The 23,495-nt window shown below is 38.3% G+C and overlaps 1 protein-coding gene across 16 annotated transcripts in view; it reads left to right on the top strand.

The window, feature by feature from the left end:
- Positions 1 to 23,495, top strand: part of SESTD1 (SEC14 and spectrin domain containing 1) — a 262,393-nt gene that overhangs the window by 100,978 nt on the left and 137,920 nt on the right. For 10 of the 16 annotated variants that reach the window (XM_079923851.1, XM_079923858.1, XM_079923862.1 and 7 more), the window contains 4 exons: positions 1,247 to 1,359; positions 6,211 to 6,264; positions 9,215 to 9,285; positions 21,254 to 22,857. The exons of 1 other annotated variant lie outside the window; for it this stretch is intronic. The gene's annotated coding sequence lies outside the window, so the exon portion shown is untranslated. Of the gene's footprint in view, positions 1 to 775; positions 1,360 to 6,210; positions 6,265 to 9,214; positions 9,286 to 21,253; positions 22,858 to 23,495 lie in introns of those variants that run through there. 5 more of the 16 variants (XM_079923860.1, XM_079923854.1, XM_079923847.1 and 2 more) reach the window with 4 other exon arrangements.

Genomic DNA, 23,495 nt, shown 5'->3' with positions numbered 1-23,495 from the left:
GGAGACAGAGGATGAGGCTCAGAGCAGGGACACAGCAGTGCAGATGGTGGAGAATGTCAGTGTGCATTCTGATACTTATATATTAATTTATCAAGCATTTATTGTCTGCTAGTTGTCATGGTTGCTAATGGGGGGAAATGGTCAGAAATGTGTCTAGAAAGATTCATAGTAAAAATGAGGTGTGAAAAAAACTGATTTTTTTTCTTCAAAGAGAAGAAAATAAGAGACGGAAATGCTTATGAAGATAGTGAAATGTAAAATCATTAAGTGGTTATAAAAAAGGTAATTTAATTAGAAATCTATGCAAATATCAAGAAGTTTGTTTATAAGATGATGAAGAATGCCATCCCAATTCTTTTCAAGAGCTCTGGTACCATCTATTTCCCCTAGCCTTTCGGCTTCTCTCTGCGTTCCATTTAAAATAAAACTTGACATTTCCTCCTTTCATAATGCAGACATCTGGTTGCAGCATGTAGGGCATTTCTAAAGCACTGGAAGGAGAAGCACTGGTGTGAAACAAAGGGCAAGACAAAAAAGGAGGGAAGAATGGATGAGAGGAAGGAAACAGGGATGCTCGGTGAGGGTGATGGGCAAACAAAATTCATGCAGCCCCCACGCCAGGATCCACAAAACAAACAAACAAAAAGTTTAAACTACATGTAATCAGGGACTAAACGGAAAGGGACTTAGCTGTTACAATCAGGGTTAACAACTACCATGCTTTAAAAGTACACTGAATTAATTTGCTAGGGCTGCCATTACAAAGTACTGCAGACTAGGTGGCTTATACAACAGAAATGTATTTTCTCACAGTTCTGGAGGCTGGAAGTCTAAGGTCAAGATGTTGGCAGAGTTGACTTCTGAGGCTTCTCTCCCTGGCTTGTAAATGGCCGTCTTTACTGTGTCCTCACATGGTGTTTCCTCTGACTCACGTACCCCTGGTGTCTTTCTGTATGTCCAGATTTCCTCTTCTCATAAGGACACAATTCAATCCATGACAGTACTTAACCAATTTCATTTAATATTTTAACAAATCTTTATATATTCCTTGAGTCTGTGTTAGAGTTGAACTTATAACTTTACAAATGCAAACTTATTAGTGAAACAAAGTAAAATGCTTCATCTTTAGTAGAATTTTAACAAAGGTACAGTAAACATTGTATGAACTCACTACCTTTTCATCATTAGGAGATAAAACTTTGATTAGCAAAATGAGCTTTCAGGCCATGTATGTTTTTTTGTGCAGCTTGCGGGATCCCAGGTTCCCTAACCAGGGATCGAACCCATGCCCCCTGCATTGGAAACGTGGAGTCTCAACCGCTGGACCGCCAGGGAAGTCCCAACAATAGTTTTTTTTAGGTAAATTACTTAGGTTAATTAGCTCCTTCTATTGTTCTATAAACAGACAAAGATACAGGATCTATTTTAGTTCTACAGTATTATGTATGAATCCATGTATAAATCATGGGAAGCTAAATGCATAATTCCTATCATGATACAATATGTTCAGTTAGGTTTCATTTATTACATCGTTTCAGGATAAAATATTAAAAAAATAAAATTAAAGGAGAATTTTCCACATTTTTGGTTTTAAAAATTCTTCACAGCTTGAGAATAATAATTATGTCTGTATTAAAGATCAGCTGGTAAACTAGTTTGGAAGGATCTTAATTCTCTACTAAAACCAAAAGCAAAAAAGTTCATTTAGGACTTCCCTGGTGGCGCAATGGTTGGGAGTCCGCCTGCCAATGCAGGGGACACGGGTTCTATCCCTGGTCTGGGAAGATCCCACATGCTGGGGAGCAACTACAACTACTGAGCCTGCCCTCTAGAGCCCGCAAACCACAACTGCCGAAGCCTGAGCCCTGGAGCCCGTGCTCCAAAGCAAGAGAAGTCACCGCAATGAGAAGCCCGCACACCGCAACGAAGAGTAGTCCCCGCTCACCGCAACTAGAGAAAGCCCGGGCGCAGCAACGAAGACCCAACGCAGCCCAAAATAAATAAATTTAAAAAATTAAAAATGTTCATTTAAAATACTGTGTGAAACCACTTAATATTTCTCATCATATTTCTTTGTGGTGCAGAAGGAACTATAGTTTGGGCCAAGTTCTTTGGAATAGGAGTCAAAGTATTTATTACATTTCATGGAAATGGAAATGTGTGTTTGAGTATATCTTAATGTCTTACATTTTCTAAAAATTTTTCTTTCAAGTGCAAATCATTATTTATCTCTCCAAAAGATACCTGTTCTTTTTTTCCTCTGCCCTTCTTATTGAAGAAAATGTGGATCACTGAAGATAAAGCAAAATCTAATGTTTTGTCTTTACGGCTGTTGGAATTTCAGTCTCATAGCTGTCCTGTGCTCTGGTTTAAACATTTGCCTATAAAGATGTGTTTAGGAAATGGCTGCTACCATGTGTTAATTTCACAGTGGGCAATGCTGCCAGTCAGTTAGATTGCCCCATTTTTTCCAGTCTATTTTTTCAAGTTGCAAATTCTAAATAAGTAGTCTGTTAAATTACTTCACATAATTTAAAAATAACGTGTCATTACCATCAGCCACTAAGTAGAATGATTTAATTTTAAATCCCTTCTCCTTTTGCTTACCGAAGAAATGATTCTGTGATCAGTTTGACTTTTCAGCAGCATAATTGCCAAATAATTAACAATGATAAATGATTACCATCTGAAATTTTTAACTAATCGTTAAAGGACAGCATACATTTTATACAACCAGGAACTATTTATTTTCTATAAAATATTAGAAATATTTATTTCATCCATTCAACGCATACTTTTCAAGAGACTATTATATGCCAGAAACTGTCCTCAAGGAGTTTATATTCCTAAACTAAATAAAACAAGTGATATAGTATATTAGAAGGTATTAAGTGATACAGAAAAAAATAAAAGTAGGGAAAGGGAATTAGGAATATGTATGTGAGGTTTAGAGGGTACAATTATAAGTAGGATGTTCAGAAAAGATGAGGGAAGCATGTGGGTACCTGGAGGAGGTATAGGTGACCAACCATCCTGACTTGTCTGAGACTAACATTTTCCCAGGATGCATCCTGGTGCTGAAACCAGGGCAGTCCCAGCCTAGGTGAACCAGACAGTTGATCGCCTGAGGCATGTTCCAGATAGAGGAAAAAGAAGAGCAAAGGCCCTGAGAGGAGAGCATGTCTGGCAGTTTCAGCAACTAGTAAGGAGGCCAGTGTGGCTAAAGAGGAGATGAGTTCTGTCATATGAAGGATCACATCATGTAGGGCCTTGTAATGGATGCAGTAGCCCTTCACCAGAACCCACTCCTCAGGCTTGATGCACTCATCCCTAGCTGCTGACAACAGGCTCACCCATGTTCCTTCCAGGGATCTTGCCCTCAGCTTTGGAGACCTCAGCCTGCCCCAAGGTTGTGTCTCTTTGAGGGAGCAGCCCATGACTAATGACTGGCTAATGTGGGAAAACAATGGTCTGGCCCCCTCCCCTCAACCTGGTCCACCCCAGCTTAGATGACCTCCTGCTAAAACTGGCTGAGGTCTCGTTTGCAACCATCTGCAATTCATCTTTTCCCTCTGCTTCACTTCCTTACAGGTATGTTTCCTAAGAGCACTACCCAGTAAACTTTCCAGATGCAACTCTCCATTTTAGTAACTGTGTCTAACGAACCCAAGCTAAGACAGGCCTTGAAAGTGATTTTGAGAGACAGATAAAATCTTTGAAATGTTTTGAAAGAAACTGAACCTGGAAATAGTTTCTCTCTCTCTTTAGTCATCTAAAAATACAGAACTTTCTTAGTTGCCTATTTCAGATTATTCTTTTGAACTTTGTTGCAATTATTGCATAGGATGGGAGAACTGGGTTATAACCCAACCAGAAATTTTAGGTTTGCTGAATAGCTGGCATTTCCCTCTTTGTCTCAAAATGTGGGCAGTGGGTGGACCAACTCTTCAGCTGATGCAGAGAAGTTCGTATATTCCTAGATGGATTACATCATACATTGAATTCCATTGTGTTATTGGGACTCCAGTTGCTATTTTAAATAAAGTAGGTACAACAAAGTGCAACAAGAAAAGGGGAAATATTTGCCCTCAAGGATTTTATTCTACTCTCTCTGATCCACTTTATTGAAAATGTTCAATAATAAATGGCTTACTCCAGCATACCTCAGGACCTTAATTTCCTGTGGAGCCAGTGTTGTAGGTAGTGGTAGGGGGGATGAGGAAACACCAAATGGGAAAACAACAATCTCCTTCTTTGTAGTCACACACAGCCACTTAAATGTCCAGCTACCCAGAACAAGTATTAGCTGCATTTATTATGTCCAGCATTTTCATATTTCAGGCTTCACTGAAGAGTTTCTAGGTAAACAGTAGGCTCCACATTCATATTACTTAGGAAAACAATGAATAGGAAAATATAAAGTAGGTGGTAGCTCCACTCTTTATTATGTGCACACAGAGGCCCTTTGTCCCTCAGTGCAAATGTTGTTTTTACCAAACTCTTTCAGTGTAAAAGTCTCCCTGACATGAATTTTTTCTGGGTACCTGTGAATTTTCTATATGATTAAAATTTTTTAGAGCTGATTTATGGTTAATTGTGTTTATGGTCTGTGTGTACAGTCTTAGCTGTTCAGACTCAGAAATAAAAATAAAGGATTTTTTCCTTGATAAAATATTTATAAAAGCTGTGGAAAGTACAGTGTTTGAGAGTAAGTAGATCTGCATTTATTCCTGACTCTAAAACTGATTCAGGTGTGACAGACCTTAGAGGGAGAGGTCCTGTAAGATGATGAGGTTCTAAAAAACAAGTAGATTTTGAATATTTCTTCCACATGAATTTAATTTAAAAAGTGGACAATGGTGGCCACCCAACTGTGGATTCTGGGTCTCACTAAACAGTTCCACAGCCTCTAGTAAATCCCCTAATCCTTCAGAGCCTTGGCTACCTTATCAATTTTTTAAATTAATTAATTTGTTTGTTTTTATTTTTGGCTGTGTGGGGTCGTCATTGCTGTGCGCGGGCTTTCTCTAGTTGCGGTGAGCGGGGGCTACTCTTTGTTGTGGTGCGCAGGCTTCTCATTGCGGTGGCTTCTCTTGTTGCGGAGCACGGGCTCTAGGTACGTGGGCTTCAGTAGTTGTGGCTCGTGGGCTCTTGAGCGCAGGCTCAGTAGTTGTGGCGCATGGGCTTAGCTGCTCCGCGGCATGTGGAATCTTCCCTGGCCAGGGCTCGGACCCGTGTCCCTTGCGTTGGCAGGCAGATTCTTAACCGCTGCGCCACCAGGGAAGCCCCTACCTTATCAGTTTGACAGGGTTGATACCTACACTGTCTATCTCAGAACTGGGTACATGTATTCATAGCTGTGAGCATGATTTGACAACCAGAAGGAACAAGGTGTTATTTTTCATTTTTGAAATTTTAAAATGGAAGTAAAAGCCATGTATTCTCTCCCCACAGTAGAGCATAGTTTTGAAATTAACTGATGTAATACAGATATAAAGTACTCTTAGCTTTTTAGAAAACATTTTATATTCACATAAATTCACATGCACACAGAAATATATCAGCCTAACAGAATCCTCTAATGTATAGAGTGTAGCACATTTTAGGTGTTCTGTATGTTTTTGTTGAATGAATGAATGAGGCTAAAAAGCAACAGTGGATTGATATTTCCTTCTGTTGTACTAAATCATGTGGAATTTTTTTAAAGCCAGTAATGCCCACAAATAATTAATTGATTTAAATTTCTATATTTATACTTAAATTTCATAGATGTAGCTTTACACGCAGAAACCTGGGCTCATCCAGTGATTTCAAACAAGTATCAGATACTATTTAAATTACCAAATGATAATTCTTAGAAAAAAAATTACTGAAAATTAGACTTGCACTTCACCATAGCAATACGAATAAATATTCAATTATGGAATTTGTTGTTTTCCTTCTGCTTCAGAGTTTAAGTAACACTTCATGGTTGTTCTTTTACCTATCCAAAACCAGGCAGATCTCAGGCTATGGCCTTCAAAATATATCACAATTTCTCCTTACACCTGGGCCATTATCAGTCAGGTTCCACTTTTTTTGATTATTAGCATACTAATTCAATATTATATTTCTCTATTTTATTGTCTTAAATGCTTTAGGAAATACAAAATTATGTCAGAATTGCTTAACATATAATGATAGTTGTTAATGAACTCTATTATGTACCAGATTCTAGTCCAAGAGGTTTATATGCATTAGCTTAATCCTCACACCAGTCCTGAGGTAAGTATAATTATTATCTTTATTATCATTATATTATTATTGTATTAGATCATCATCATTATTCTTATTATTATTATACAAAGAACATAATGCACAGAGAAGTTAAAGATCTTTCCTAAGGTCACACCCCTAACATGTGATAGAGATTTGAACTCAGGCAGGCCAGCTCCAGAGCCAGTGGTAGGCAACAGATTTTATTACTTCTCATCTAAAGAGCTTTATCTTAATTGGGCACATCATTCTTCACTTGCTTGGAGCCCTTCTTTATAAGCCTGGGGGAAAAAAAATCACATCTTACTGAACACACATTTGTAGACACAATTTACCAGGGGTCCACAGACTTTTTCTTAAAGGACCGGGTTGTAGATATTTTAGGTTTTGTGGGACATTCAGTCTCTATCAAAACAACTCAGATGTGGTGTTACAGGGAAAGCATCCATAGACAATGTAAACAAATGAACAGGCTTTATTCCAATAAAGCTTTATTTACGAAAGTAGGTTGCAGGCTGGACTTGCCCATGAGCCATAGTTTGCCGACTCCTGTTCTATACCTTTATTTTTTTTTTATTCACCAAAGGATTCACAACTGCTCATGAGCGCAGCTTCAGTTTAGCAGGAAATGGCTACTATTCTTGCACTCATGTGCAGACAGCTCTTAGAAGAAAAAGACTCCTTGGTATAGCTTTTAATCTACAGCCTTTTCTTTGCCTATCTAACCAATTCTCAGTCCTGGGTTTAAAACCCTGGGTGCCAGTTTCCCATTTTTTTTCAGAAAAGACAATGCATTTTTGTTATTAGAGTTTCTAAAAGAAGCGTTTAGATTTTGTCAGACATTTTTGTTCTCCAACAATAGAAGAATATCATTTTGCTATCTCAAATGTAATAATGAATCAGGAAATGATTGTTAATTAGATATTAAAATCATCAGATTAATAGTTGTTAAGGAAGAGGATACTCACTGGATTTCGAACTATGACCTGCAAATGAATCCACTTATTAACTACAAAGGAAAAATAAAGCTTTCAATAGAGAGACCAAATGCAGAGTCATCAGGAATGGAATAAACTGGAATTATGTGCCTCCATTTATAATGCAATGAGAAGGACAAAACATTACCTACATAATGTTTTTGCCCAAAATGTTTAAACTGAATCTAATCATGAGAAAATAATCTGACAAATGACAACCATGGGGCATTCTGTATAATTGGACCTGGACTCTAGACAAAATAAAGAAAGTGAAGAGTATTCTGGATTAAAGGAGAAAAAGATCTGACAACCGAATGCAATGGATAGATCTTGAGTGGATCTTGGATTTCAAACAGCTATAAAACATTTTTGAGTCTTGGAATGTATATTAGGTGATATTACTGAATCCATATTAAATTGGGGGACTGCAAAAAAGGCAATTGAATATTTCTACCCTCAAAGAATTCACCCTCTATTGGCAGAGGCAGGCTAATAAGCAAGTAGTTACACTAGAACATCCTTTGGATTTCTCTATGGCTAGATAATCATTATCTAAAATAATATATGAAAAATAGAGATTCCACAACAGTCACATAGTTATCAGAAGGTTAAGTTTGGACCCAGCTACTATCCATAAGAAAATACTGTCTAATAAGGAAGATTAAAAAAATGCCTAAATCATCCTTGAATTTTATTTAAATGCCACATGGATTGAAAATAAAATACCAAGGGGATTCATCCCCCCACCAAAAATAAAGAGAAATAACATACAATTAGGTAAGTTAAAGCTTCAAGGAAGAAGCAACATTAAGAAATGGACCTTGAATAAAAGGAAGGATTTCAACAGGCAGAGATGGGAGGGGAAGGGTTCCAAAAGCACTGAGGCAGGAAAGCAGGGGCCTATTTCTGAAAGCTTAAGTGGTCCAGTTTTCTTGGGGCACAAAAGATGGAAAAGTAGGTAGAAGGTACTGTGTGGAGTCTTTGAATGCCAGACTGAGAAGCAAACATTCAACTCAATCATCAGTGGTTTTAAATGGAGTAGCACTTTGATCTGAGTTATAATTTTAGGATGATAATTCTTGAAAAGTGCACTGACAAAGGCAGATAAAAACTGAAAATAGGGAGAAAGAGTTAGGTGATGTATTAGTCTGCTCCTGCTGCCACAACAAAAACACCATAGTGGATGGCTTAAACAACAAGAATTTATTTTCTCACAGTCCTGGAGACCAGAAGTCCAGGATCAGGGTGTCAGTATGATTGAGTTCTGGTTGGAACTCTCTTCCTGGTGTACAGAGGGCCATTCTTTCGCTATGTCCTCCTCACATAGCAGAGAAAGAACTCTGGTGTCTCCTTCTTACAAAGACATCAGTCAGATTGGATTAGGGTTCCACCTCTTTTAACCTTAATCACTTCCTGAAAGCCCTCTTCTCCAATACAATCACATGGGATTTTAGGGCTTCAATGTATGAATTTAGGGAGGACACAATTTAGTGCACAGCATGTGGTTACTGTTACTAAAATTCTATTGAAGAATACAATTATCTAAATTTGGATGATAAAGTAGGAATAACAAGGAAAGGCAGATGCTAGAGATGAACTTAAGTCACAGGATTTCAGAAGTAGAAGTGAAAGATGAGGGTGAGGCAGCACAGGAGGGAGGAAAAAGCCAAAACTAACTTCAAAATTCTCAGTTGGCCTGGCTGTTTGCCACTACTAGAAAGTGAGAATAAAATAGTAAAAAAGAGAAGCTTGGTGTATACAGAGCTGGCTTCTTGGGCGTAGGACCTGTGTAGCCCAACAGGACACCACTCTCAGAAGGGAGCCATGCATAGTTTAATGCTCTGCTGTCTTGAAATTCTTAACAATTTCATCTTTGGACTTTTGTAAGTAGAGTTCAGTGGGGCAATGGAGTACGCCTATGAGCAGAGGAGATACACGCAAATGCCTGCCTGTAGCTCCTTACCATCCCATTTGCCTTTAAGCGCCGCATGGGAACAGAATTCTGGTGGACCTGCAATGTACGGAGTTCAACGAGACTTGAAGCAAGTAAAAGGTAAGCATGTAACGCCTACACCTGAGTAAGTCGCGGTGCTGATAGCTGCCAAGAGACCACACCTTCCCTGTAAACCAGAACTTGCTTCAAATGCAGAAGTAAGACAGTGGCATTCTTAGAAACTCAAATGAGCAAGGAAAACTACATATACTTTCTTATTCATCTTACTTCCTTTACTAACCAACCACTTAAGCTGAGAATGATGGTGTAGAAGGAAAGGAAAAGATAGTTCATTTCCTTTCACTCCTTTCTTACTTAGCAGTAAGGCAAAAGCACACAGTGTGGGTAGGATGCATGAGTATCAAGAAGTGAAATAACAGTTGAGTTAGTTTTGTGCAGTACTTCCACTGTTCTGTTAAGAACAAAATGCATGTGCACGTACACAAATTGTGTCATTTCTGTGATTCTGCATACTTTAAATGTTCTATTTCTGTTTGAAATTGGCATTGCACAACATAAAGATGAATGGTAAAATTCATGATAATTATTACAAATTTTGATTTTTTTATGTAGGATGACATTAAATATCAAACAAAAATACCACAAGTTAAAAGAGAGAGCATGGGAAAAAAGGAAAAACTTTCTATTTTAGTACCTTTAGTAGTACTTTTTTTCCTGCTTTTCCAACAAAGGGTCCTTCATTTTTATTTTACACGAGGCCCCACAAATTATGTAGCTGCCTTTCAGTATGTGTGTGTCTATGTGACAGAGAGAAGTAGAAAGGGATAAAGAGAGAAGGCACACATCCAAGTGCTTCCACACAGAAGATGTATATAAACCTACTATGTGCCAAGCACCTGGCCCTATATTAGGCACTAATGCAAAACCGAAGAAGACAGACTGCATTTTGTTGGTGGAAAGTGATGAGTCATATTTGGAACTTGTTGAGTTTAAAATAACAGCAGAACTTTCAAGTGGAAACAATCTAAAAAACAGCTGGACATGTATGTGTGGTGCTCTTAAAAGACGTGAAGGTAGAGATAGCTGTTTGAAAGTCATTTGCATAGAAGTAATAGATGTTATAATAGCAACAAAAAGATGAAATACATAAGATTAAACTTTAAAATAAATGTGTATCATTTACACGAAAAAAAAAAAACACTACTGAAAGACACAAAAGAAGACTTGGACAAATCAAAAACATTTTATGTTCTTGGATTGAAATAACCAGCATCATAAAAATGTCAGTTCTTCCTAAATTAATCTGTAAATTTAACCTGATCCCAATCAGTGTAACAATAAAAATACTTAAATTTTAGAAATAGACAATCTGAATCTAAAGTTTATATGTAAAAATACATAAGCATAGCCGGGAAAATTTTGTTTTATGTAATACCAGCACGAGAAGGGCTTTACAAGTATAACACAAAATGTAGAAGCCATAAAGAAATGATTGGTGAATTTGTTTATATAATAATCAGAAATTTTACAGGAAACAAAACTATCTTACATAAACTAAAATTTGAAAAATAATATGTACAACATATATTAGAAGCCAATTCCTATAAATTTATAAGAAAAAAGACCAACTATTTGATACAAAATAGGAGTACATGGGGCAAAGGATATGAAAAAAGAGTTTACTAAAAAGGAAATACAGATTGCTCTTAAATGTATAAAAAAGACACCAATCCTCACCCAATTATATACTACATTAGATGCTATATTTCACTTATCAGACTGGCAAAACCCCAAAATTTTTATGACAGTTATCAAGCATTGCTGGAGGGGCTGTAAATTGGTATAACCTCAATAACAGGCAATTTCACAGTAATCAGTCAAAACAACAAATGCACATATTCCTAGCAATTCTAGTCCTAAGCACTTATCCTATAAGTACAAAATGATGTTTCTAATAGATTGTAGTAGACTTGAAGCAGACTAAATGTTTAGCATTAGAAGACTGGTTTATAAAAATTATATTTAAATAATGAAATACAATGCTGTCTCGTGTACTGGTCTCCAAAATCTATTGTTAAGTGCAAAAAGTAATGTGTAGAACAGGGTACATGGCATGCTAATATGTATGTGGGGAAAATTATATATATACACATAATTATATATATTATAAATATACATATACATGTACATACACAAACTCTTATATTTGTAAATGCATAGACTATTCTTAGAAGGCTCTGAAGAGACTGTAATCGTGATTGCCTCCTAGGAGAGAAATTGGATGGGTGGGGGTCAGGGAGAAAAAGAGACTTATTTTTCACTGTATATTATTTCATACTTTTGAATTTGATACTGTGTACATATATTACTCAGAAAAAATATTTTTAGATTAAGAGGGTCAATATTTAAAACCAGTGAAACATTTGAAATAGGTTAGATCTCTGAGTGTAAGGACATTGACATAAAAAGGCCAAAGACCATGACAAATATCTCTATTTGAAGCCTCCTTCCCTCAAGAAGTATCAGCTAGACACTACAGCAAAATGGACTAAGAAATAGGAAACAGGATAAAATAGTGTCACAGACATTGAAAGAAAAGTATTTGAGAAGGAAATCAAGTTTTCCAAAGGAAAAGATCAATATATTTAGCTATAAAATAGTTGTAAAATTTTGCATATCAATATTTGCAAAAAAGTGACATTAGAAAAGATCAATATACTTAACATAAATCCTGAAAAAACAACATTCTAATAGAAAAATGATCAAAGAACTTGAAGGGACAATTCCCAAAACAAGAAAATACAAATTTCCAGTAAATGTATTAACTTGTAATTCAGGAAGTGCAAATTAAATGAAGAAGAAATCTCTGCCTATACACTTAGAAAATTTTTTTAAAATTAACATAATTCTCAGTGCTAGTGGGAACATAAATTGAGACTGTATTTGGAAAGCAGTTTGTCAATATATATCAAGAGATTTTATAATTGTTAATAAATTTGATACTGTAATTTCTACTTCCAGGAATTTCTACCAAGGAAATAATCAGAGTGATATAATGCTAATGTATTACAACATTTATATCTGATGGCAAAACAGAAATCAATCTTAATGTTCATCAGTGTGTCAATGTTGTCAATGTCTCCTTCCTCCAGTTTTAGAGCATTCCAATTAAGCCTCTTTCTTCCTTCAAGGTTATTATTTCTAAATTATAAGCATAGTAAAGAGAAGAAAAAAGGAGGAGAATCCCTTCACCACTTTGTAGAGTACGGATAAGATACAGTCCAAACTCCTTTGTTGTTGTTCTTTTTTTGCGGTACGCCGGCTTCTCACTGTTGTGGCCTCTCCCGTTGCGGAGCATAGGCTCCAGACACGCAGGCTCAGCGGCCATGGCTCACGGGCCCAGCCGCTCCGCGGCATGTGGGATCTTCCCGGACCGGGGCACGAACCCGTGTCCCCTTCATCTGCAGGCGGACTCTCAACCACTGCGCCACCAGGGAATCCCCAAATTCCTTTGAATGAGTAAAAAGCCTTCCGTGATTTTGCATTGCCTTTCATTCTGCCCTTAATGCTCATCTTGGGTCTTCTGTCCCACACTTAATGAGCTGTTTACAGTACTCTCAACACACCTGGATGCTTTATGCCTCTGTATCTTTGCTCACGTTTCCTCTGCTTCTAGTGATGCCTGAGTCTGCACCCATTCACATGATCAACACACATTATCTTTCAAAAACTCAACTGAGGAGGAAAGTAAAATCCTGGACCACACCCTCTACCACCCCGGGTAGAAGTGATCACCGCTTCATTGTGGTTCCACTTTTTCTTTTAGTGCCTTATTTCATTTTGTAGTGCATATGTCTTCTTTGATAAGTAAACTGTAAACCACTTGATGTTGGAGGACTCTCTTATATTTTTATTTCCAGGGCCTAATTTAGAGACTATCAAAACTTAATAAATGTTTGTAGATTAAAAAAAGAAGGGAGCTTCCCTGATGGCGCAGTGATTGGGAGTCCGCCTGCCGATGCAGGGGACACGGGTTCGTGCCCTGGTCCGGGAACATCCCACGTGCCGCGGAGCGGCTGGGCCCGTGGGCCATGGTCGCTGGGCCTGCGCGTCTGGATCCTGTGCTCCGCAGCGGGAGAGGCCACAGCAGTGAGAGGCCCGCGTACAGCAAAAAAAAAAAAAAAAAAAAAAAGGGAATGAGTGGTTAACAGTATCAAGTACTACAAAGAGGGAAAGAAGAAGAAAATTCTTTGAATATGATAAGTAGTCATTGTTAACTTTGAAAGAACTGTTTCAGTTGATTAACTGGGAGGCAGCAAGTAGTGAATGAATAGTGAACAAATAATCGTTTCAAGTCTAGATGATTTTTTTTTCCCCAAGAAATTTATTACTAAATGGAAGGGGAAAGAAAAGATAACAGTTTAAAAGAATTCTTTGAATTTTGGTTTTTATAAATAAATCGAAATTTAAGTATGTTTGTAGGCAAAGAAGAAGAAACCACACCCAAAAGAAAATTCTAATGTCACGTGGCAAGATTAGTCTAATTTTAAAATATGAATATTGTTAAGTGGTTCCACTGTTTATGCATCACATTTATTATTGGTAACTGGGATAAGGAGCTTCTGTTGGTTCTGCCATTTTCCCAACCCCTTTCCCAGCCTCCCCCAAAGGAGGAAATACTAATCAGATCAATGTAAAATTTGATGGCACCAGCCGGGCTCAGGGTCAGTGTATGTGAATCCTGTGGGTTTTATTTATCTTCTGCTTGCCTGCTTGGTGCTAGGCATGTGAAACAAACAGGCTTTCTCTTTCTCTTTTCCTAGTAATCTCATATGATTATTTCCATATCTGTTAACCTTATTATTTTTTGGCCACACTGAAGGGCTTGTGGGATCTTAGTTCACTGACCAGGGATCAAACCCAGACAGTGAAAGCACAGAGTCCTAGCCACTGGGCCTCCAGGGGATTCCCATGTTAACCTTTCATTTTTTCCATCTGCTTATCTTCTGTATAATTTCTTCAGATCTGTCCTTTAATTTACCAATAGTTTTATTCTACTGTGCCTAATACGTATTTTAACTAACCAATTGAGATTTTTATTTTAACAGTTCTATTTTTTATTTTTAAAATTTTTATTGGAGAAGAGTTGATTTACAATGTTGTGTTAGTTTCTGCTGTATGGAAAAGTGAATCAGTTATACCTATATATGTATCCACTCTTTTTTAGATTCTTTTCCTATATAGGTCATTCAGAGTATTGAGTAGCATTCTATTTTTTATTTTTAAAAGCTTTGTTTGGTTTGTTTTCAAATTTGCCTGGTTTGATAGGCAAGCCTCTTACTGCGTACTCATCTTTTATATAATTTTTAAATTTTTTCAACATTTCGTAGTAGTTTTTTAAATATATTTTGTTTGGTAACTTGAATGTTTGAATATTTTGCCTATTGATTATGAACTCTCATTTAGCTGATACAGTATTAATCTGTGGGATACTCAAAGACTTAAACTAAAGATGTGTTTCTCCCCAAATCCTCTTCTGTGTGGAGCTGCGTGCCACACTAGTGACCTGGGACCACTGTAGCCCCTTCTCAGGTCTCCAACTTCAGGAGAGAGCTTGATCTCCCTTAGTTCCCTCTCTTGTGCCTAGGCTGCTTCTCCGGGTGCTGGCAACCAACATCAGGTCAGTTTGCCCTGGTGGTTTAACACTGCTGTGTTTTCTTTCCCCCATGTCCTGTGAACCCAGAAGCGCATGACATTCCTCCTCCTGTTTTCTTGTAAACCCCTTCGGATCAAGCTTTCTCCCGTCGTTCTATCAAACCTGTTCTTCCTAAGGTTGCCAATAGCCTGTATGTTGCTAAATACAACTGCCTTTTCTCAGCCTCATCTTCGTTGCCGCGACAGTTAATTTTAGGGGTCAACTTGGCTGGGCCATAGTACCCAGATATTTGGTCAAACGTTTTTCTGGATGTTTTGGTGAAAGTGTTTTGGGAGGAGATTTACATTTAAATCGGTGGACTTTGAGTAAAGCAGATTGCCCTCCATAATATGAGTGGGCCTCATCCATTCAGCTGAAGTCCTGAATAGAACAAAAGACTGACGTTTCCCCCCACAAGAGGAATTCCACAGCAGAAGGCCCTGGGACTTGAACTGCACAGTCAATCCTGCTTGGGTCTCCAAGCTACCAGCTCACTCTGTAAATTTCGGACTTGCCAGCCTCTGTAATTGTATAAGCCAATTCCTTAAAACACATACAGACATCCTACCTATTGGTTCTGTTTCTCTGGGAACCCTGACTAATACACCCACCCTGTTAGCAGTATTAGACCGAGGTGATTATTCCCCTATTTTTGAAATATTTCTTTACTTGATTTCTGATAATTCATGCTCCTGTTTTTTTTCCAACCTCATTGGTTTTTCCCTTTAAGTCTCTTTTGTGGATTTCCTCCTCGTCTTCCCAGTCTCTAAATATTAGGTCTCCAGAACTGACAGTTGAGTCTTTAGACCTCTTCTCTATACTTGCTCTCTTGTTAATCTCACCAAGTCTCATAGCTGTGACATTATCTTTTTGCTGATATACCAAAAAGTTCCAAATGTATATTCCTAGCCCAGAACTCTCCCTTTAACTCCAGACTCATATTTCCAGCTGCTTTATTCTAAATTTATGCTTATTATCTGATACATATCTCAAAGTTAACATTTCCAAAACCATATTATTAAGCCCTCCTCCCTTTCCATCCCCCTCAAGCCCAACTGCTTTTCCCCACGATTTCCCCCTAGTAAATAGAATATTGTTCTAATTGCTCAGGCCCCAAACCCATGAGTTATCCCTGGATTCATTTTTTTCCTGACCCCCCACATCTAATCAGTCACGGAATCCTGGGGCGCTATTTTTAACTTATAATCAGAATCTAGCCACTGCCTACCACCTGCTTCCCCCGCACTGGGACAGGCCACGATCACATCTGCCTGGAGTAGCAACTCTCACCTCTCAGCTGGTCTCTGGGCTTATACCCTTCCCCGCAAGGCATTCAGTTCTACACTCAGCAGCCAGAATGAGTCTTTAAAAGTACAAGCCCTGGCTATCATCCCTCTGCTCAAAACCATTCAAAGCTTTTTCAAGTGGCTCAGAGGAAAAGCCTCAATCAGTTCTCTAAAAGACCCAACACAATCTCTTTCCCTCTCACTCTATTCCCTTCCACTTCCCTACCCTGGCAGGTACGGCTTCCCCTCAGGGGCTTTGAGTTGTTGTTTCCTCTGCTTGAAATGCTTTTCCCACAGACTTCTGCAGAGTTTCCTCTTATACCTTCTGTAGTCTTTGTTCAATGGCTACCTTCTTTGTGATGCCTTCCTGGTTACTTTATCTAAAATCCAACCTATCTCCCATTCTCTCTCTGTCGTCCTTCCTTTACTTTTCTCCACAGCATTTATCTAAAAACTACATATTCTACTTCTTTATTTTGTCTGTCTGCCCCTCACTAGAGTATAAGTCCCATGAGGATAAGAATTTTATTTTATTCACTGCTGTATCCTCAATTCCTAAATACCATCCCTCACAATAGAAGGCACTCGATAAATATTGCTGTAAATACCCATTCTTGGCAAGGGTATGGGGAAAGATGCAGTCTCTCACATTTGGGGAGGTAAGTATAATTTGGCGCAATATTTTTAGAGGTTTTTGGTTCTCTGGTGAGCCATTCACTCACAGTGAATGCATTTGCACCTAGACCTGCTCAGCTTTGATCATTTTCGTTACCTGCCTGGCCTCTGCAGTCTGTTGAATTTTCTACCCGTGGCCCACAGGTACTTCTCATTTTGATCTTCCCTGAAATGACCCTCTTTCTGCTCATGTAGCCACAGCAAGAATATTCAAAATTCCCCTTCAAGTAGCATGTTCTTTAGTGCCTCTTAGCCACTGTGTATATTGTTTCTTCTGCTTTTTCTCCCTTTTTCCAGCCTAGACACTACCCACTTTCTTCTAGACTCAGTTCAAGCATCAAAGACTCCATGAAGCCTTCACTAGACACCTTAGCAGTGACTCTTCTCTGCGTCTCCACAGCATTTTTGTGTAGAATTTAATGATTAGTATGTATCACCTTGCACTGAGTGTTTGTTTGGGTTCCTGTCTCCCAGTGAGACTGAGAGCAAACTCATAACGTCCTCAACCTTGTCTCTAGCTCTCTGGCAAGAGAGCAAGGCTGGCACTACATTTTTGGTTGCATGAAAAAATAAATCATTGAATGTCTTTTCCCATGTTTCTGTTCACTTCCACCTTTTTTCCAACTAAAATGCTTAAAAGTTGTTTGTATGACATTAAAATGACCATGGAAGCATCTAAGCATAATTTCTGTGCAGACAGAACATGCAGGATCGTTTCTCAGGAGGGTAAGCTGAGCGCCAGCAACAGCTCTTGTCCCAAATTTGCTGCCATACTTTACGATGAAAAAGTCTAAACTGTAAGTGTTTTCATCTTAGGAATAGTGATAAGATACATTTATTGGCTTATTTGCATACTTTTTAATGCAAAAATTAAGGTTTCGGAATAAAATGGTCAACTAGGACCCTGTGGCTCCCTTTCTTCAAGTCCCCAAAGGGAAACACGCTTTTTATTCCTTTCTTCCCCTAAATCTAAGATAATATTACTGAGGCATGAACCTAGCTTGTATGACATGTTTTGAGCACTGATCCACAGTGCCAGAATCAAGTAGCTCCACACCCTAAGAAGTGGCTCTAACCCAGGATGACACAATCTGTGTTTGTCAAATTGCCAATTAAAAAAAATTGTTTAAAGGCCCTTTGTTACATAATAATGTTTTATTCAGAAGGAGAGGAAAAGTTGGACTGATACAAAAGGCAGTTCTTTCCATTTTCCACTTTATACCATAAGCAAATCAATCCTTTGCTTTTTGTGTTGCTAGAGCCTACTCCAACTTCATGCAATGGGACTTCTCCCAAGCTGCCATTCAGCTGCTAAAGTCACAGCCGAGTTTTACCACCTCTCCAGAGCAGCTGGAGAGAGTGACGGAGTGAAAGGAGCCTGGACAATGGCTGGAGGTTATTTTCAAATGTGGTTTGTCCCTATTTTGTTCAAGAACACAGGATTTTAAAAAAAACAAACAAAAAGCAAAAAAACAAACACCCAGACAAGAGAGCCATTTCTGAGCATGGAAGAACTGAAGCTAGAACGGAACACTTTAGTCTCTGGCCTCAGATTTTGAGAGTCTAGAGCAAAACACATTGCTTGATCACTGAGGTAAATGTTGACTTTTGTAATCAGGCTGATGACTGGAACATATTGGAAAAACAAAAGTAAACCTTATGACTTGGACCAAGCTTGTTTTTAACATTCTTTTCTGTCTTCTAATAACTGGGACCTAGCCCCATATTGAAGTACCATGTAACAGAAACTAAAGAACTTTCTCCATAACTTAACTAATAATACCTTTTAAATGAGACCTGATTCTTTCACTATGCAGATTAAACTTGACAATCAAGTGCTTTTACCTCTTCAGCTTTGAATAAACTATTTTTAGATCTAAAATTTTTTAGACTTATAATGCACATAATAAGTAAAAATATTCTGATTAAGCAAAATTGTATTTTTCTATCCTAATCATGAATAAATTGAAGAATTTTTCTAGGCTAGGGTTTTAAAGGCACATCAACAAACCAGAAAATAGGATACTTGAATGTATATTTTTAATATCCAATTATGAGACTAGAAGAAATTAACATAATTTAAATTTTTATATTTGGACGGGTAATAAAATATTTCAGCAAAAAATATTTCACAAAAATTGTCTCTCCAGTGCAAGGTTAAGAGAGTACACATCCTGCAGGGACTATCTACTGTTTTTGTCAGTCTGGTTCTCCTCTCTCCCCTTTTGCTGGTAATGCCCCTGTGTCCTTTGGAGGAGACTTCCTCCCGTGATGGGAGCTGCCTGTGATGATTCATCACATTCATGTGACCCAAAGTATTAGCCACCCCTGATACTTTTCTACATGAACTGTCCATCAGAGGCAGGATGCACACCCAGTGCAATCTGTGGCTCTTCTCCTTGTAGCCTAAAACACTAGTTTGCTATGGTACAGACTGAAGACAAGTCAAAAGGAAACAGGTTTGGGAGAAGGGGCTGAGAAAGATGCTGACTTTACTTGGGTCTCTGGTTCTGGTCCCTGAGGTTCTCAGAAATGCTGTTCTTCCATCAGTGCTCTTGAGCTACCTCAGTGTTGTTCCAGAAAATCCATCACACCTCCACCCCAATCCAGTTCAGATTGGCTTTGGTACTTGCAACCAAAGAGTTCTGACTCAGGAACACTTACTGGAGCACATATTGTATTGACATTTAGTGGTACTTATTGGAAGAAAATTTATTGGACAGAACTATAAAAACTGGCATAGACAGTTTACTGTATTATGTAATGTACTGTATATTGCCAGAAGCATGTAAAACAATTTGTCCAAACAATTTGCCTTTAACTTGACCTCCTTTGTTAATCTCTATTACAAAGCTTACATTAAGAGTGACAGTAAGTTGGTTGCTCAAATTAGGGACGTTTCCTTAGTCTGAAATTTTATTTCATTTTCTATTATTCAGAATACTTTTAAAGCACTATTGATGTTCAAGAGAAAAACTTGTATTATGCCTAAATTATGCACCACATCTATTTACACACATACAGATGATACTGCAAGTATTCATAAACTTTCAGCATATAGCAACTAGTAGTCAGGAGGCCTGGACACTAGATATTTTGTTAACTAAGTGTAGTGTTGGGTATGTTGCTTAATTTTTCCAGGTCACAGGAAAATGAGGATGTTGGAATAGGTGGGTGTCTTCCAGCTTTAAAACCCTAAGATTCCACTAGTAGAAAAAACAGTCAGTTCTGTTAGAAAAAGATTTTGCTGATTTTATAAAAAAATCAAACACTGCTTTTTCCTATTTCCTTTGGCCTGTTTACTAAAAACATTGTGTGAAAGTGTCATTGGGGGAAAAAAACCCCACCTGATACAAATGAATGCAAACTATGTTGGCCTTGGAAAAAGTTCTGTTGTCTAAAGGGCTCCAAATACATTGGCCTAGATGCTGAACTAATAGGTGGCAAAACAAAACAAAGCAAAGCAAACAAAACGAAACCAAACCGTACCCTTAAAAGAGTTATTTATATAATTTCAGAACCATAAAAGTACATTTTAAAAAAATACCAGATCTTTTTTTTCTTTTTTACATCTTTATTGGAGTATAATTGCTTTACAATGGTGTGTTGGTTTCTGCTTTATAACAAAGTGAATCAGTTATACATATACATATGTTCCCATATCTCTTCCCTCTTGCGTCTCCCTCCCTCCCACGCTCCCTATCCCACCCCTCCAGGCGGTCACAAAGCACCGAGCTGATCTCCCTGTGCTATGCGGCTGCTTCCCACTAGCTACCTACCTTACGTTTGGTAGTGTATATATGTCCATGCCTCTCCCTTGCTTTGTCACAGCTTACCCTTCCCCCTCCCCATATCCTCAAGTCCATTCTCTAGTAGGTCTGTGTCTTTATTCCTGTCTTACCCCAAGGTTCTTCATGACATTTTTTTTCCCTTAAATTCCATATAACCAGATCTTTTAAACTTCCTCAGTGAAAGAAGTTTTGAGCTTGGAATTAAAATGTCAAAAATTAATAAAATAAGTACTCAAAGTAATTTTTAAATAAAATTATTAAAGATTTTTCTTAAAAATTCACTAATGTATTAAGTGTACATTATTAAAATAAATGCTATATATCTTTAGATTGAAAAATACAGTACCTTGACAATTTTTCAAATATTGATTTTGAAGTGCTAAATATTCCCAAAGGCAAGAGTTGCAGGATGAATACTAGCTCAGTGCTGCAGGTTTGGCACCATCTCACAGCTTTGTGACTGTGGTTTGTTAGGCAATTTTGGTTGATATAGAAACCCAAACATGTGACCTCAGGGAAGAGGGTGTTGGGGTTTGTTCTTGTTTGTTTGGTTTGTAAAGAATACATATGTAAATCAGAAAAACTGAAATCTCAGCCATGATATCCGGCTTCCTTCCTAGGAATAACAGGAAAGTTGAACAACAAAGCTTCTTAGGAGGAGAGGAATGCCAATTGAATTGGGCTTTTCGGAACACAGAATTTGAAGGATATTCAGAACCCAGCGTATCAGTAGGACTTCTCATCCTGCTGGAGCATCCCAATCACCTGAAGAGTGTTTTAAAAATACAGATTTTGAGGTCCCATCTGCAAAGGCTCAGGTCTAGTACACCTGGGGAAGTGCTGGGAACGCTTTGTTTTTAAAAAGATCCCAGCTAGATTTTGAATGCCCTGCTCTCTGGGTTGCCTGGGTTGCCTCTTCTCTTGGTGTCTGCTTCCTGATCGGCACACTACCAGTTGATTCCCTCAAGATTCTTTACTATAGGCTCAGTGCCTCACCTCCTTCAAGCCTTAGCTCAAATGTCACCTTCTCAGTGTGGCTTTCCCTATTCCTGTGATTGAAAGCCGTACGCCAGCCCCTGGCACTTTCTAGTTCCCTGCCCTGCATAATGTTTATCCAACACTTACCACCTTCTAATACAATATTTGATTTACTTATTTATTGTTTATTGCCTGTCCCATTTACCAGAATGCAAGGTCCATGCAGAATTTTTGTGTATTTTGTCCATACTGCATTCCCAGAACCTAAAACAGGAAATTCTTAATAAATATTTGGTGAGCAGATGAGTGAATGGATGTTTTCTGCTTAGTCATTGGCTGACATTATCTTCTGCTCCCTGGTGAAGTGTCAGAGCCCTTCTCATCCATGGCTACCATCTGTGCCTCCCTTTGGGTCCAGCTTCCCCAGTTGATTGTCTGATTGGACCAACCCTTTTTTCTTCTTCTTTTTTATTTGGGTGGGGGCCCACCACGTGGCATGTGAGATCTTAGTTCCCAGACCAGGGATCGAACCCTCGCCCCCTGCATTGGAAGCACGGAGTCTCGACCACTGGATCACTAGAGAAGTCCTTGGACCAGCTCTTTTGGATTGAGTGTTTTTCCCAGGTCATTTTTGAATGGGTGTGAATTGGCTGTTTAACAGGTCAGGTGCCCTCCCAGGAGTAGTCCACAGAGGCACAAAAGAGTACTGCCTGGGGCCCCGCCTTCAGCAGGGCGTGTGGGTGGGGCATTTTCTCCAAGAAGCCTATTTGAGTGCTGAGTGAGTGTTCAGCAAGTTACTTGACCCTGCTGAGCTTCAGTAAGACTGCATTAACAGTGCAGGTCTACCTTATCTCAGTGAGTTCTTCAGAAGTTCCAGAGAATAATGTTTGGGAAACATAGGCATATAAAATATTAACTTATTATAAAAATAAAATGAATGTGAGACGTTACATAAATTCAGATGACATTTAAATATGGCATTTAATAAAAAGCCTAAGGGAAGTTGTAGGGGAGAATTTAGGAATTTAAGAACGAGTTGCTTAAAGTGCTTTTGTGACTCTCCCCACCCCCCAGTCCTGAATGTCTTTCAAATGTTAATTCTTATTTCACATTGATTTCTATTTGGCAGGGGATTCTGGTACATAACTTCCAAAGTGATATTTAAGACGAATACATGCAAAGATCCACACTCAGTCTCCAAAAACAAATTGCACAAATACAGGTTGGAGGAGATATGGTTTTACAGGTGTGTATGTGTTAAAGTCCTAAGAAAGATTCGAGGGTTTTTGTTTGTTTTATGAACAGTGTGGGGTGGTAGAAAAATATGAATGTGATATCAAGCTGAATTTTGAAACATCATAAGAATGTAGAAAACTGTATTTTTTTATTCTTCTCTGTATACCTGGAATACTGGACTCAGTTCTAGATGCCACATTGTAAGAGGCACTAGGGTATGTTTAGATGAAAGTGTATGGAGGAGATGAATGGGGCTTGTGTATGGAGGCTGGTGTGAGAAGGGACATGTTCTGGTTGCTGACTTCACATGTTTAAAGGCTTTGTATGGAAGGGGAATTGGGCTGTTCTGGATTCAATACATCTGAGTACCAGATTCAGATTCGCTGGGTACTTTAATACAATGTATTCATACTAATGATAATGATTTAAGGTGTTATTATTTCCCCCTTTTAGAGTTGAGCAAACTCATAACTTGGAGCTGTTTTGTGCTTGTCCAAAGTCATACAGGTAGAAGTTACAGAGCTATGATCTGACCACACCACTTTGGAGTTTAATTCCAGTGGTGTTTTCTACTAATATCATTGTTACCTACAAAATCTACAGAAAGCACACCTTTCAGTTCCAAGTAGGGACTAGCAGGGCTGTTCA

The sequence above is a fragment of the Stenella coeruleoalba genome (genome assembly GCF_951394435.1).
Source record: "Stenella coeruleoalba genome assembly, chromosome: 6".
In the NCBI taxonomy this organism is placed as follows: Eukaryota; Metazoa; Chordata; class Mammalia; order Artiodactyla; family Delphinidae; genus Stenella; species Stenella coeruleoalba.
This window is presented reverse-complemented; position numbering and strand designations above follow the sequence as displayed.